The following is a 14,655-nucleotide window of genomic DNA, read 5'->3' on the forward strand; positions in this document are numbered from 1 at the left end:
TCACAATTATCTGTTCAGATGGGTACTCCTGAGTGGGCAGGTAGACTGGTGGACGTCGGTTCGAGGCTTTGCTTAGACAGTTGGCATGGAAGCTACTAAAATTGCTTTTGTTGTCGACAGGCAGCCCTTTCAAGAAATCAGCCATCTTCTGTTTCATCCGTCGTCTCCGTCTTCTGCTCTCTCCGTCGTCGCTGTTGTTGCCGCCGCCGCCACAGCTGCCTTTTTAGCTGCCTGCTTCCTCTTATAAAGAGGGCCGTTGATTACATTAGGCGCACCTGGATAATTCGGACTATTCCCGCCCCACCCAGTCTCAAAGCTAATCGCATCCCTACAATCTGTTCTGTCACAAAGGTGGGTTACATTCCCGGCCCCGGGGATTAGGCCCAGAGCGCCTCCGTGTCTGTCAGTCAGCCTATCACGAGGCCCCTGGTACAGTCGGCGCTACGGAGTGACGTCACTAAGGTGCGCGGAGTATGTAAATGAGCTCGGCGTAGGCAGGCTCGGTTCAGAATTGTAAAGTGTTTGTATTATTTTGCAAATATTGCGGTACTCGCAGTGTGCTTGTCAGGCCTTTATAGTTGGGAGAAGCCGTTATTTCGTAAGTGAGGGTATAGAGTTTTCGGTGAAGAGAGTGACCGTAAGTGCGAAGTGTTTGGAACGTGAGGCTGAGGCGGCAGGCAGGGCGAGCAACTCATACTTACCTGGCAGGGGAGATACCATGATCACGAAGGTGGTTTTCCCAGGGCGAGGCTTATCCATTGCACTCCGGATGTGCTGACCCCTGCGATTTCCCCAAATGTGGGAAACTCGACTGCATAATTTGTGGTAGTGGGGGACTGCGTTCGCGCTTTCCCCTGACACTCTATTGGTCTAAAAAAAAGACTATATGGTGTTTAGATGAGTATTAGGTTTATAATAACCCCGTAAAGCTGAATCTATGATCGATGTTAAGTTGTGGGGTAGGAAAAAGGCAGTGAAAACCCCCTGCCGGTACTCTTACCTGGGGGAAAAAAACAGGAATGGTGGAATGTGGGGGGTTGTGCTGTTTATGGGGGTTGCATAGAGTTGGATACGACTGAAGCGACCTAGCGGCAGCAAATATGGGGTAGTGACTCCATTTTTCAGGTGAGAGTACTGGAGTGGGGTAGCATTTATCATTTTTCGGGGGGTTTTCCAAATACCTATATTCTGTATTGCAGGTGGATTTTTTACCAACTGAGCTACTAAAAGACGCCCAAGAATACTCAAGTGGGTAGTCTATTTTTTTATCCAGCGGACCTTCCCAACCCAGGAATACCAACCAGGGTATACCGGCATTTGGGGCGGATTCTTTCGTCTGAGCCAGTAGGGCAAGTTGAAATCCGTTTAGTTATTGGGTTCAGTTCAGTCGCTCAGTCGTGTCCGACTCTTTGCGACCCCATGAGTTGCAGCACGCCAGGCCTCCCTGTCCATCACCAACTCCCGGAGTTCACTCAGACTCACGTCCATCGAGTCGGTGATGCCATCTAGCCATCTCATCCTCTGTCGTCCCCTTCTCCTCTTGCCCCCAGTCCCTCCTAGCCTCAGTTTTTTTCCAATGAGTTAGCTCTTCGCATGAGGTGGCCGAAGTATTGGGAGTTTCAGCTTTAGCATCAGTTCTTACAAAGAACACCCAGGACTGATCTCCTTTAGAATGGACTGGTTGGATCTCCTTGCAGTCCAAGGGACTCTCAAGAGTCTTCTTTTGAGTCTTATTGGGTTAGTCGGCCAAATTTACAGTACTGAAGTGTTCGTTTAGCTTCAGTTTTCAGGGGGAATTACCGATTAAGTAGTTGCAGGAGCTGGTTGGTTAAAAATATGTTTTAGTAATGTTCAGAACCGTTGTATTTATTTTTTTTTAAATATTTGCAGTTTATTTTGGTTTTTCTAAATAGACATTCACATCTGTAAACAATAGGATGTTGGTTTCAGCCCCAACCCCCGATTCCTTACAAGTCTTTGTTCTCACAGATTGGTTAGAACTGCCATTTGCTGTTGTTAGTCGCTAAGCCGTGTCCGGCCCTGTTGTACTCCATGGACCGTTGCACACTAGACTCCCCATGGGATTTCCCAAGCAAGGGTACTGGAGTGGGTTGCCATTTCCTTCTCCATCAGAACCGTTTTAAATGCTATTACTCCACAATGATATTTTTTTTAAAAGAATCTCTGAGGGTGACTGGAAAAAAATTCTAAAAGGAAGTAAACTGAAAAGTACACAGGAAGTGGAAGTTAGCATATACATGATTAACAGTCGACGCTTATTTTTTGCAGCTTTAGGAAACATATGAAAGAAGCAGGTCTGGAGATTTGAATATTTTATGTCAAAATGTCATACATTGCTGTAAATGCAATTAAATAAAAAAATTTTTAAGGTCAACGTTAAAATCACTTTTAAAATAATTATTTTTGCCAGCACTGGGTCTTAGTTACTGCTGGAGGTTTTTCTCTAGTTGGGGAAATGGGGGCCACTTGTTGCAGTGGGCGGGTTTCTTGTAGAGTGTGGGCTCAGTAGTTGTTGCCCAGGGACCTAGTTGCCCCATGGCATGTGGGATCTTCCCAGACCAGGGATCCAACCCGGATTCTGTGCATTGATAGGTGGATTCTTGACCACTGAACCATCAGGGATGTTCTAAAATGACTATTATTTAAAGAACAAAACAAGAATTAAATATTGATGAAGATCTGGGAAATTTTGGACCCTTTTTCACTGCTGGTGGTAATGTGAAATGGTGCAGTCACCATTCTAGTGTGCATAGGTTCTAGTGTGCATGACAGCAGCTAACAACTATAGAGAGTTCCTTGGTTCCAGGCAGAGTTCTAAGCACTTTACAGAGTACTCCCATTTATAGATGAGGCAATTGAGGCCCATGAAAGGTTAAATAATTTCTTCAAGGTCACACAGGGAAGTGACACAGCCGGGTTGAGAACTTCAGAGTCTGAACTATGAACCCAATCCACAGACTGTCTACCCTCTGCATAAATGACTGCATTTGTATACTGTTTGTTCTTTTTTGGACCAGAGTTATTGTGGTGCAGAATTTTTTAAATATTTATTTGTATTTATTTTGGCTGCACCGGGTCTTAGTTGCAACATGCTGGATCTTCTGGTCTTGGCATGAGATCTAGTTCTCCTACCAGGGATTAAACCTGGGCACCCTGCATTGGGAGTGCCAAGTCTTAGCCGCTTGACCCCCAAGGAAGTCCCCTAACTTTTCAAAGTGAATGCCCTCCTGGGAATTCCCTGGTAGTCCAGCAGTTAGGACTTCCCACTTTTAAGGGTTCGAGTTCAATCCGTGGTCCGGAAAATAGGATCCCATAAGCCTCAAGGCCAAAACAAAACAAAACACACACTCAAAAAGTTAATACTCTCCTAATGGTCTTGATGATGCAATAAATGTGTATTTCTAATTCTACTTCTTGGTATCATCACTTTTTCACTCCCTACTGCTGCTGCTAAGTCGCTTCACTTGTGTCTGTGTGACCCCATAGACTGCAGCCCACCAGGCTCCCCCATCCCTGGGATTCTCAAGGCAGAAATACTGGAGTGGGTTGCCATTACCTTCTCCGTTTTCACTCCCAGGAATTGACAAAAATATTGAGTTCTTCAATTTCAACAGTAACATTGAGAATAAAATTTAATCTTTTAGAATTTATTTTTATTTATTTAATTTTGGCCATGCCTCAAGGTATGCAGGATTTTAGCTCCCTGACCAGAGATCAAATTCAGATCCCCTGCTTCAGGAGCTCAGGGTCTTAACTGCCGGACTGTCAGAGAAATCCCTAATCTTGGAGAATTTCCATAATTGTCCCTCAATCCTATTCATTATAAATGAAAATGGACAAGAAGTGAAAGAAATGTGAAAGAATCGAGGCTTTTTCCTTGCATTTCTGGTTCAGTTAGAAATAAGTATGTTGCTTTCTTTTGAAACAGGATGTCTCGGGCTGTTCACCTTCCAGTCCCCTGTCCTGTTCAGCTTGGTTCCTTAAGAAATGACTCCTTGGAAGCACAGCTTCATGAGTATGTCAAACAGGGGAACTATGTGAAAGTGAAGAGGATTCTTAAGAAAGGTAGGCATCATATTAAAATAGCGCATGCAACTTGATTCACATTACTGAATAGCATTGGAAGGAAAACCAGGTATATCATAAGACTATGAATTCTTGGGGGAATTGGAAGTTAAATTTAGAAATGAGCTGTTCTCTATCAGTGCAGTTGGATTGCTCAACAGAGGTCGTAAATCGCTGGAGGCTGTTGGTTTTGTTTTGTGCTAAGGAACCATGAAGTCTTCCATTCTTTAAGCCCCTAAAGGTTTCGCTTCAGGCCCCAGCCACCCACTTTAGATTCTGCCTGTTTCTCTTTTCTCCGTCGAATCTACCCCATCTACTAAGTCTTCTGAGGGCTGTGGTGGAGTGAGAAGGCCAGTTTTCATGGCTCTCTTCTTCCTTGCTCCTTAGAGGCACTTGATACTTTTGTTTTCAAGGTGTTTTTGTTTGTTTTGTTTTATAATTGGTGTATAATGGCTTTACAGTGTTGTTAGTTTCTGCTGTGTACAACAATGTGAATCAGCTATGAGTAAACATATATTCCTTCCCTCTTGAGCCTCCTTCCCACCCCCAACCCCATCCTACGGCTCCAGGTCATCACAGTGCGCAGAGCTGAGCTCCCTGTGTTGCAGAGCTATCCTCCCACTAGTATTTTATGCATGGTAGTGTATATATGCAGAGAAGGCAATGGCACCCCACTCCAGTACTCTCACCTGGAAAATCCCATGGACGGAGGAGCCTGGTAGGCTGCAGCCCATGGGGTCGCTAAGAGTCGGACACGACTGAGCGACTTCACTTTCACTTTTCACTTTCCTGCATTGGAGAAGGAAATGGCAACCCACTCCAGCATTCTTGCCTGGAGAATTCCAGGGACAGCGGAGCCTGGTGGGCTGCTGTCTATGGGGTCGCACAGAGTCGGACACGACTGAAGAGACTTAGCAGCAGCAGCAGCAGCAGCAGTGTATATATGTGTCCATGCTGCTCAATTCATTCCACCCTCTCTTTCCCCTGGTTCGTCCAAAAGTTTGTTCTCTACTTCTTCATCTGCATTCCTGCTAGCAAATAGGTTCATCTGTACCATTTTTCTAGATTCCATACAGATAATATATATGCGTTTGATTTTTTCTTTCTGATTTCCATCACTCTGTATGACAGACTCTAGGTCCATCCATGTGACTACAAATGACCCAATTATTTTCAAGGTGTTTTGTTTTTGTTTTGCTGTTGGGCAGACAGAAACAACAAACATAGCTCAGGCAATCTTCAAAAGAACACACACACAGAAAATCATACTCAAACGGAAACTCTGTTGGTATTTGCTCCTGATCTAGAGATCCAGACCTGCTTTTTCAAGAGTAACCAGAAGTCCTGTTAGATTCCCCCTCTTCTCTCTTCAATCTTAGTATTAAAAAGAAGGCTTAGAAAGTTTCTCTCAGCTGGTTTATGGAGCAGTCAAGGTGACCTAATTTCTCTACAGTGTTTCTCCATTTGCCTCAACAGGATTCCTGACAACTTCCAGAAGGGTAGCACCCATTTTTTAAGGATTCAACTTTCTCCAAAATACTTCTCTCAAAAAGTTCTCTACCATCCCTAGAATCTGTAGATAAAGTGGCTGATGGTAAACTAAATTTATTTAAAAGGTTCTGTTTTTTACCGCCTCCAAAATTTTTCATTTTACTCATGACGGATCTGTGTGTGTTTTAATATGAAAATTGATGTTCAAGATGGGTATGCTATGACTTCTAGTGTCTGTCTATCCATATCCTCCAATATGAGAAGCAGAGTTCTGTGACATTTTTTATCTGTCTCCTAGACATCTCCTGAATGTTCTGTATCTTCATATTCTTTTTTTTTTTTAACTCTTTTTTTTTTTTTTTGGAGGTATACTTAATGTGGGCTTCCCAGGTAGCACTAATGGTAAAGAACCTGCCTATCAATGCAGGAGACTTAAGAGATGTGGGTTTGGTCCCTGGGTTGGGAAAATCCCCTGAAGGAGGGCATGGCAACCCACTCCAGTATTCTTGCCTGGAGAAACCCCATGGACAGAGGAACCTGGTGGGCTACAGTCCATAGAGTCACAGAGTTGGACACAATCGAAGTGACTTAGCACACATAGTTAATGTACAGTGTGTAAGTTTCAAGTGTACCACATAGTGATTTACAATTTGTAAATGTTGTACTCTACTCCAGTTATAGTTATCATAAGCTATTGGGTATATTCCCTGTGTTGTGTAACATATCCTTGTAGCTTATTAATTTTATCCATGTAGTTTGTACCTCTTAATTTCCTCCCCCATTCTTTCCCTCCCTCTTCCCTCTCCTCACCAGTAACCACTAGTTTGTTCTCTATGTCTGTGAGTCTCTGTCAGATTCACTTGTTTGTTTTTTAGCTTCCACATATAAGTGATATCATACTTGTCTTTCTCTGTCTGACTTCTTAATGCGTCTTCAAATTCTTGATATTAAACTAGAACAGGCGGTGAGGTTGACAGGTATAACTGGATATGAAGCAGGACCTCATCTGTGCTTGGCAATTTTGTCTAAAGCCTCAGAGTGAAAAACAGGGAGTGATACATATCCCCACGATCTAAAGCAACACTTCTTAGGAGATGGCCAAATGATCTTGGACCTTCAACTCCATTACCCACCTCAGGCTGTCTAAGAGAAGGTGATGGGGCAGTGGTGTGAGTGTCAGAGGAAAAGGCTGTTCCAAAGGCATTCACAGGAAACCAAGTACAGGTGAACCTCCTGGAGAGAATTCTGGTGCCGGGAGTTGGGAGCCAATGTCTCAGCCTGGTGAACAGTAGAAACATGCCAGCCAACCCCAGCTGCCACCAAGGTGGCATTAATTGAGTCTGACATGTTACCTGGAATTTAGAGATCAAGAGGACTGCCATCTGCCTCCTACCTGGAGCAGTCCTTGATGGCCGAATGAGCACGAGAGACCAGCAGTTGGAGTAGCCGTACTTTCATCAGCTGTGGGGTAGTTAGACTCTGGAGGGTAGCTGAGCATTTGAAGGGACCTCAGCTATGAAGGAAGGAAGAATTCCAATGGAGAGGCTGGAGCTATAGCAAGAAATCAGCAGAAATGTAAATCAAAACTACAATGAGGTATGACTTCGCACTGGTCAGAATGGCCATCATCAAAAAGTCTACAAACAATAAATGCTGAAGAGGGTATGGAGAAAAGGGAACCCTCCTATATTGTTGGTGGGAATGTAAATTAGTACAACCATATGGAGAATAATTAGGGTGGTTTTGGAAGGAAAGTTATGACCAACCTAGATAGCATATTGAAAAGCAGAGACATTACTTTGCCAACAAAGGTCCGTCTAGTCAAGGCTATGGTTTTTCCAGTGGTCATATATGGATGTGAGAGTTGGACTGTGAAGAAAGCTGAGCACCAAAAAATTGATGCCTTTGAACTGTGGTGTTGGAGAAGACTCTTGAGACTCCCTTGGACTGCAAGGAGATCTAACCAGTCCATTCTGAAGGAGATCAGCCCTAGGATTTCTTTGGAAAGAATGATGCTGAAGCTGAAACTCCAGTACTTTGGCTGCCTCATGCGAAGAGTTGACTCATTGGAAAAAACTCTGAGGCTGGGAAGGATTGGGGGCAGAAGGAGAAGGGGACGACAGAGGATGAGATGGCTGGATGGCATCACTGACTCGTTGGACGTGAGTCTGAGTGAACTCCGGGAATTGGTGATGGACAAGGAGGCCTGGGGTGCTGCGATTCATGGGGTCGCAAAGAGTCGGACATAACTGAGCAACTGAACTGAACTGAGAAAACTAAAAATACAACTACCATTGTTGTTGTTTAGTCACTAAGTCATATTCAACTCTTTTGTGACCCCATAGGCTGTAGCCTGCCAGGCTTCTCTGTTGGGATTTCCCAGGCAAGAATACTGGAGTGGGTTGCCATTTCCTTCTCCAGGGGATCTTTCTGACCCAGGGATTGAACCTGCATCTCCCACTTGGCAGGCAGATTCTTTACCACTGAGCTACCTGGGAAGAACTACCATATGATCCACCAATCCCAGTCCTGGGTATATATCCAGAGAAAACTCTAATTCAAAAAGACGCATGCACCCTGGTGATCATAACAGCACTATTTACAATAGCCAAGACATGGAAACAACCTAAACGTCCATTGAGAGGTGAATGGATAAAGAAGATATAGTACTTACATATAATGGAATATTCAGTTCAGTTCAGTCACTCAGTTGTGTCCGACTCCCTGCAACCCCATGAATAGCAGCACACCAGGCCTCCCTGTCCATCACCAACTCCCGGAGTTCACTCAAACTCACGTCCATAGAGTTGGTGATGCCATCCAGCCATCTCATCCTCTGTCGTCCCCTTCTCCTCCTGCCCCCAATCCCTCCCAGCATATTATTCAGCCATAAAAAGAATGAAATAATGTGATTTGCAGCAGCATGGATGGACCTAGAGATTATCATACTAAATGAAGTAAGTCAGACAGAGAAAGACAAATACCATATGATATTGCTTATATGTAGAATCTAAAAAAAAAAAATGATACAAATGAACTTACTTACAAAACAGAGTCACTGATACAGAGCTTATGGTTACCAGTGGGAAAAGGGATTGAGGGATAAATTGGGAGATTGGGATTGACGTATGCACACTACTACATATATATATATAATAAATAATAAGAACAGGGAACTCTACTCAATACTTATAATGTCCTTTATGGGAAAATAATCTTAAAAAAAAAGGGTGATATACGTGAAATTAAAAAGACGCTTGCTCCTTGGAAGGCAAGCTATGACAAACCTAGACAGCATATAAAAAGCAGAGACCTCACTTTGCCAACAAAAGTCTGTATAGTCAAAGCTATGGTTTTTCCAGTAGTCATATATAGATGTGAGATTTGGACCATATAGAAGGCTGATTGCTGAAGAATTGATACTTCTGAATTGTGGTGCCGGAGAAGACTCTTGAGAGTCCCTTCAACTGCAAAGAAACCAAACCAGTCAATCCTAAAGGAAATCAGTCTTAAATATTCAGTGGAAGGACTGATGCTGAAGCTGCAATACCTTGGCCACCTGATGCAAAGAGCCGACTCATTGGAAAGACCCTGATGCTGGAAAAGATTGAGGGCAGGAGGAGAAGGGGGTGATGGAGAATGAGATGATTGGATGGCATCACCGACTCAATGGACATGAGTTTCAACAAACTCCAGGAGATAGTGAAGGACAGGGAAGCCCATTATGCTTTGATCCATGAGGTCACATGGACTTAGTGACTGAACAACAACAACATGTATGTGGATAACTGATTCACTTTTCTGCACAGCAGAAACTAACACAACATTGTAAATCAACTAAAGTCCAATAAAAATTAAAAACAAAAAGTCAGGAGAAGAGCGAAGTGGCCTGCATTAGGGTGGTATGTAGTCAGGTGGAGATACCTGAAGGACCCACTAACCCCTCCCACAAAAGAGCCGGCATTAGGACAAAGCCAAAGGCTATAAAGAGCATCAGCTAAGCACACAGGCCTTCGCCCCTTGTCATCTCATTGGTCCTCTCCCTACTTCAGCTCTGGACTTGTCAGAAACCGCTTGAGAGTAGAAGGATGGAAGAGCAAGGAAGAAGTTTTGACTTCACATGACAGAACAACTTATTGCCTGAAATGAATCTGTGCTTTGAGTGCCTCAAAGGGATAAAAGAGTGTGGTATCTGCCTGGGGTGCCTCTCAGGAGAGGGGAAGCGAGAACTGACAGTGTCCTGGAGGGCAGCAGAAGGAGAAAAACTTTCCTGATTGTATCCTACTTAGTTCGTCCCACTCAGTAGACCAGATACTACAGATTATGAGTTCTAAAACCCAATGGATGAGTTCTAGAACCTCAGCCCAGACCTTACTCATTTTTTTTAAGAATTTTTTTGTGTGTGGACCACTTTAAAAATCTTTCTAGAATTTGTTATATATTGCTTCTGTCTTGTGGGGGGTTTTTTTGCCCACAAGGAAGGTATATGGGATCGTAGCTCCCCGACCAGGGTTCAAACCCACACCCCCTGCATCGGAAGACAGAGTCTCAACCACTCACCACCAAGGAAGTCCCTCATTCCTCATGTTTTTAATTATATGTATAGTAATTGAGCCTTGGGATTAGAGCAGCCAAGAAAAAATGTACAGTCCTGGCTTCCATGAATAATAATCCAACAGGAGACAGAGACATGAGATAGTAATTGAAGTCCTGAGACGGGCAGGGTGTGAAGGAAGCACACAAGTATATTTCAGCCTCCTGTCTGGGAGGTAGTCAAAGGAAAATTCTTAGAGAAAGTGATATTTAGGCTTAGACCCTAAAGAAGGAAAGTTGAAGTGAGAGAAGTAAAAGGTAAAAGTTGGAAGCAAGGCAAGATTAAAGTGATGCAGAGCTCAGAGGATGGAAAAGTGTGTGGATGATTTGAGCTAGAGAAGAAGGCAAAGTGGCAGGAGAGTGGCACGGGGTGAAGTTGTCAAGGTAAGCTGCAGCTCGAGGAGGCTTCATGGGCTGTTGGAAGGATTTTGGTAATAGGTGCATCTGTATTTAGGATTGTTACATCTTCCTGGTGAATTGACCCTATTATCATTATGAGATGTCTCTCCTTATTTATCTCTGGTAATATTTCTTACCTTGAAGTCTAATTTTTCTGCTATTAATACAGCCACTTTAAGCTCCTTATAAAATATCTTTATAGAGTTAAAAGTCTTCCCTGGTGGCTCAGATGGTAAAGAGACTGCCTGCAATGTGGGAGACCTGGATTCGATCCCTGGGTCGGGAAGACCCCCCCTGGAGAAGGAAATGGCAACCCACTCCAGTATCCTTGCCTGGAAAATCCTATGGTCAGAGGAGCCTGGCAGTCTACAGTCCATGGGGTTGCAAAGAGTTGGATATGACTGAGCAACTTCACTATCACTATCACTATAGAGTTAAAATATGTCTTCTGTAGAGTGCATTGAGTTGACACTTGTATTTTAAAGTGCATTCTGATACTCTCTGCCTTTTAATTGGAGTGTTTAGTCCATTAACATTTAATGTAATTACTGATATGGTTTATTGCCGGGGTCCAGCCCCGGTGGATCCAGGGAATTCGAAGCGGGGACGGCGTCGGCGAGGATCAGGAAACAACTGCTTAATTAAACTTTAATTAAGGATATAAAGAGTAATGGAATAAGGATAGCTCAGTGAGGAAATTCAGTGGAGAAAAGAGGCTGAATAATTCATCCAGAAGGTGAGAGAAAGAACGACATGGTGAGACCAAGTTTCGGTGAACAAGGCCCGCACTTTATTTTCCAAAGTAGTTTTTATACCTTAAGTTATGCATAGAGGATAATGGGGGAAGGGGTAGAGTCATGCAGCAAGCCAGGCTTTCTTCCTGCAAACTTATCATATGCAAAAGCTTAGGTGATTTGCATCATCTTCTGGCCCGGAGGCCTGTTAACATTTTAAGACCCTTTCTTCAGAAAACTTATTTTTCTCTAAAGGTGATTGGTCAGGAGCCACCCTCCAAAAGCATTAGATAAAGTTGCATTCCTACAGAGCAAAGGTGTGGTGGGCTATAACAAGAAAAAGAATTAACTCAAGGGTCCCAGGTTACAAACATTAAAGCTACTACTTACACCAATTATATTAATCAATACACTGCCAGGGACACAGCAGGTAAGGGATATGGAAACACAGCAGCAAACATTGGCCCAACAAGTGAAAATCCCTTCACCAATACAATTTCTAATCAATCTTTTAACTACTCAAAAGAATCTGTGTTTAGACAGTTTAGAACATCTCCTGCCTCTCACAGTTGGGAGGCTCTGAACAATCACATGTGGCCAGAAAAACCTATTCAGGCAGGCTAGAGGATTTCCAAAGGAGTTTGTAGGTTGAAACACTGTCACACCCAGGAATTATTAACTGGAGCTGTAAGCTAACTCTTTTTTCAGAGAGGTAGTGGGGGACAGCCCCCCGTAAAGTCAGAGGTGTAGGTGAAAGCACAATTCCAGCACTTCAATCTGTTTACCAACCTGGAAGTTCTCCAAATATAATCAGTTAGGGTTTTATGAAGATTGCATTATTCAGGCATGATTGATTCAAACACTGGTGACTGATCTCAGTCTCCAGCCCCTCTCTCCTGCTGGAGGCGGGACAAGATTTGAAGTGGAGGGCTGTGGCAGAGCTGAAAATCGTGGTCTTTCTTGTGACCAGCCCCATACTGAAGCTGTCTCAGAACCCCTCAGCCAAGAGTCATTTCAGCAGCATACCAAAGACACTTGTCATTCCTAATACTAAGGACATTCCAAGGATTTTAGGAGCTCTTGTGCCAAGTACCTGAGAGTAGATTTCTAGTTTTGTAAACGATTGCTCTGGCTACAGAAGGCAATGACATATTTAAGCGGAGGAAAAAAAGAGTAGGATGTGGCTTCCCTAGTGACTCAGTGGTAAAGAATCCTCCTGCCAGTGCAGGAGACCCAGGTTCAGTCCTTGATCTGGGAAGATTCCACGTGCTGCAGAGCAACTAAGACTGCGCACCGCAGCTGTTGAGCCTGTGCTCTGGAGCCCAGGAGCCACAGTTACTAAGCCTATGTGCCCTAGAGCCTGTGCTCCACAACCAGAGAAGCCACTGCAGTGAGAAGCCTGCACACCGCAACAAAGAGTAGCTCCTATTTGCCACAACTAGAAGAAAGCCTGCGCAGCACAGAAGACCCAGCACAGCCAAAAGTAAACAATAAATACATAAATGAATAAATAAGATTAAAAAAAGAAAAGAGTAGGATGACTTGTTTTTGGTTTGAGCAACTGGGTTGAATGTGGTATCACGGCCTGAAAGAGAAGTAGGTTTGGGAAAAAAGCTATTGGAAGTCAGTCTGGGCCACCTGAGTTAGACACCTGAGATTTAGGCAAGTGGTGTGTCAAATGGAAGGCGGAGTATATGAGCCCGCAGCCCAGAATAGACCTGTCTGCAAATCCATGCTGAAACCAAGGATGATCTAGAGAAGATGGCCAAGAACCCTGCTGGTAGGAACCTCACTCTCTTATAGACAGGTTGCCCTTATTGGAGCAAGAGTAGAGAAAAAGGGAGGGGAGGTGGTTGGAAATAATTATATCAGTAACCAGGTTGAGGGAAAGAATGATACATTCATTGATTCATCATTCATTCAGTAGTATGCATTTGCTGGGCAGCTACAGTGGCTGGCAACTGGCTGGAGATGCAGAGAGCAATATGACCTGCTTCCTGCTTTTAAAGACCTCACAGTTGAGTAGGGGAAAAAATGCATTTATAACTCAGAGAGCTATGTACACAAAGCACAGTGTGGTCACTGTTAGCTGGGAAGCTGAAGGGAGGCATCCAGGAGAGATGAGAAGAACTGAGAATCTGCTCATAGGAGGCCAAGATTGGCATGCATAGAGAGAAGTCCACAGAAAGGTTAGAGGAGCAGAGAATGTATACGGAAGGGCTGAGACCAGAGACAAGGGGTTCTTGTGTGAAAGTGACTGGAAGGGACCTTAAAATTCTTTAAGACTTAAGGAACTGCTCAACTAGAGGTGGTAGGATGAGATGAAATGCATCACAGTAACATGAAAAAATGTGGTTGATTCAGAAAACCACGGACTGCATGTTCACAGAGCACTGTGCTTTCTGGCATGCTGGAAGACCTGGGGCAGAAACGTCTTTACAACAGGAAGTTAAGTGACAGTTACACAGCATCGTAGGTAAGGTGTGTTCTTTGAGGAGAAGCTGGGACTAACTCTTGCCACAAGTAAATGGTTTGGCTTCCTGTGAGATGTGGAAGCCAGGAAGATCAGTCATTCACGACCAAAGTTTGAGATGGTGTATGTAATGCTTTCTTAGAGAAATGAACTTGACTGGAGCTCAGGCCGCCTGATGCAGACACCGTGGTTTTCCAGAAAGAACCGGGCTTGATCAAGTGCCACAGGTACCTAGTAGCACCTGTGGTTCCCTTGAGGAGCTTTGTGACAGGTGCTCCAGCCAGCTGTGTGAGAATGGGGACATAACCACACCCTTTCCCTTTAGAGCAGGAAGTGAGACCATGGGTTAAAATGCCTTATTCGTGGAGAAGACGTTCATAAACCACCGTGGGTGCCTTTGTTACTATGCAGGATTAGACTAGTTCTCTGTGTTTTCTCCTCCCTCCTCGCCCCCACCTCTCTTTCAAGACAAAAGAAACCTGGCCTCTCCAAGCAGGCGGACTTCAGCAGGCAGAGGCCGTCCACGCGGACCGGTGGCAGGAAGCGTGCGCTCGGCCTGCAGAGGGGCGCGGCGACCCTGCCTGGGTGCGGAGCTCGGGATGCGGTGGCTGGGGCGACGGCAGGCTGGAGTAGGAGTCGGAAGCGGCCGCCTGCGATTGGGTGCCAGGAAGCCGTATGCTAATGAGGCGTACTGCGGCTTTGAAGTGTTTCTGGGCTATTTCCGAGCGAATATGGTATTTTGAAGTTTGCCGTTTTACCAAGTTTCAGGATGTAATATGGAAAATGTTTGTGAGGCGGCGAGGGGAGCGACACAAGTGTGGCCGTCAGTAGAAAGTGAGCGGCTCCCGCAGACCCAGCAGCGGCTGGCCGGTAGAAGTT

At 44.4% G+C, this 14,655-nt stretch overlaps 1 non-coding gene across 1 annotated transcript; it reads left to right on the plus strand.

Annotated features, from left to right (window-relative positions):
- Nucleotides 1-693: 693 nt before the first annotated feature.
- On the plus strand, nt 694-857 carry LOC138984035 (U1 spliceosomal RNA). The gene has a single exon (XR_011461395.1). It is a non-coding gene; the product is annotated as a U1 spliceosomal RNA (small nuclear RNA).
- The last annotated feature ends 13,798 nt before the right edge of the window (nt 858-14,655 follow it).

This window comes from Bos mutus, chromosome 19 (assembly GCF_027580195.1).
Source record: "Bos mutus isolate GX-2022 chromosome 19, NWIPB_WYAK_1.1, whole genome shotgun sequence".
In the NCBI taxonomy this organism is placed as follows: Eukaryota; Metazoa; Chordata; class Mammalia; order Artiodactyla; family Bovidae; genus Bos; species Bos mutus.